At 46.0% G+C, this 2,361-nt stretch overlaps 1 protein-coding gene across 1 annotated transcript in view; it reads left to right on the forward strand.

Annotated features, from left to right (window-relative positions):
• Positions 1 to 2,361, forward strand: part of MEI1 (meiosis inhibitor 1) — an 89,732-nt gene that overhangs the window by 46,325 nt on the left and 41,046 nt on the right. The window lies entirely within an intron of this gene.

A 2,361-nucleotide genomic window follows, 5' to 3' on the forward strand; every position in this document is an offset into this window, starting at 1 on the left:
CTCACTGCAACCTCCGCCTTCCGGGTTCAAGCAATTCTCCTGCCTCAGCCTCCCAAGTAGCTGGGATTACACGCTCCCGCCAACACGCCTGGCTAATTTTTGCATTTTTAGTAGAGACGGGCTTTCACCATGTTGGCCAGGCTTGTCTTGAACTCCTGACCTCAGGTAATCCGCTTCTACCTCCCAAAGTGCTGAGGTTACAGACATGAGCTACCATGCCAAGCCAAGAGGTATTTCTTGAGCATCTACTGTGTGTCAGACTCCATTCGAGGTGCTGGTGAAAGAGCCAGGGATACAAAGCCCTACTCTCATAGATTGAGACAGGCAGGCAATAAGCAAATGCATACTATGTGAGAGATCCATAGGCACTATGAAAAAAATAAAACTGGGCAAAGGGATAGAGAGTGATAGAAGGAGGAGAGATACATGTTAGATAGGGTGGTCAGTGAAGGCCTCCATGTGGAAGTGGCATTTGAGCAGAGGTCTGAGTCAAGTAAAGGAAAGCCATGCAGAATCTAGGCAGGAGGAACAGCAGCTGCAGGGCTGAGAGCTGGAAGTTTTTCCTCTCGCTGAACATTTATTGAGCTTCTGCTACCTGCCAAGGGAGGCCTAGGTACTGCTGTGGATAGAGTGATTATAACAGTATGTTATTTTCCCTGAGGGGTTCCTCTATCTTAGACCTGTCTCCTGGTATAATATAAAACAGTTTAATCATCGTTTCATCATTCATTCAGCAAATATACCTCTGTGGGTAAGACCTAGTTCTGGCTGTTTTCCCCCTTATTATATTTGTGAAGACTCTGTGTGGTCTCCCCCACTCTCTACACTTGTTGCTCTCTTTTATCTTTCCCAGACATCCTGCTGAGAGGGAGAGAAGCCCAGCTGAACATTTTTATTGCTTCCAACATAGCTTGGCTACTGGTTCTCTCACTATGCTGGCTACTCCTTTCTGTAATCTCCCTGTTCAGGCATGATCTGGCCTGAAGAGAGAATAGCATGATGATTTCTGCCATGTAGCCTAAGACTATTGGCAGTCATATCACAATCATCTCTCATGCTTATGAGTGCCTGCTACACTGCTGCTGGCAGTTCCCTTGCTTGTCAAACCAAGGGGAGCCCCACCCATCTCCTGCCTTAGACACTGAGGCTTCTTAAATCTCAGCGTGCCAGGAAATGCAGCAGATCTCTCATACATGCAGACTGCTTCTTTCTTTTATATATCAGGAGAAAGGCAGGTGGATGTGTGTGACTGAAGGATATTTGTTTCATTATTATATTGATTAGAGCATGCTTTGATGGACAAGCACTGAACTTGGAATTAGGAGAGCTGACCTGGCTGTGCTACCAAATTGCTGTGGGACAGGCACCATCCTCACCCTCTGCTTGCCCAGGACTTGGCCCTGGGTCCACTGCCATAGCAGGATGGATTCTTTCAGTTGACCTTCAACTGAGGTCCTGTCTTTCGATCTCTCATCCACTGACTGCTGGAAGGATTAGCTGAAAACAAAGTCTTAACATCTTAACTCCCCTGGCCTTCAACTGTGGTCTCCACACATCAGTCTGTGGAGTATTGTCAGATAGTGATGGAGTTTTCTCTGGTCCATGGTGAAATGTGGAACATAAGGATAAAGTTGACTTTATTCAGGCTTTTTTGTTTGTTTGTTTTTTGAGACAGAGTCTCACTCTGTTGCCCAGGCTGGAGTTGAGTGATCTCAGCTCACTGCAACCTCCACCTCCCAGATTCAAGTGATTCTTGTGTCTCAGTCTCCTGAGTTGCTGGGACTACAAGCATGTGTCACCATGTCCAGCTGATTTTTTTGTATTTTTAGTAGAGATGGGGTTTTGCCATGTTGGCCAGGCTGGTCTTGAACTCCTGGCCTCAAATAATCTACCTGCCTTGGCCTCCAAAGTGCTAGGATTACAGGTTTGAGCCACTGCGCCTGGCCTTTATTCAAATTTTAAACTCTGAGGTCAGTCCTTTTCTTTCTTTTTTTTTTGTTTTTGTTTTTGTTTTTGTTTTTTGTTTTGGGACAGCGTCTTGTTCTGTTGCCCAGGCTGGAGAACAGTGGCGCAATCTTGGCTCATTGCAACCTCCGCCTCCCGGGTTCAAGCAATTCTCGTGTGTCAGCTTCCTGAGTAGCTAGGACTACAGGCCCTTGCCACCACACTTGTCTAATTTTTGTATTTTTAATAGAGACGGGGTTTTGCCATGTTGACCAGGCTGGTCTTGAACTCCTGACCTCAGGTGATCCACCTGCCTTGGTCTCCCAAAGTGCTGGGATTACCGGCTTGAGCCACCATGCCTGTTCTTCTTTCCTATTCTTTTGATATTAAAATATTCCTTCTTTTTTTTTTTTTTTT

This window comes from Colobus angolensis, unplaced genomic scaffold, assembly GCF_000951035.1.
Source record: "Colobus angolensis palliatus isolate OR3802 unplaced genomic scaffold, Cang.pa_1.0 Scaffold239, whole genome shotgun sequence".
Lineage (NCBI taxonomy): Eukaryota > Metazoa > Chordata > Mammalia > Primates > Cercopithecidae > Colobus > Colobus angolensis.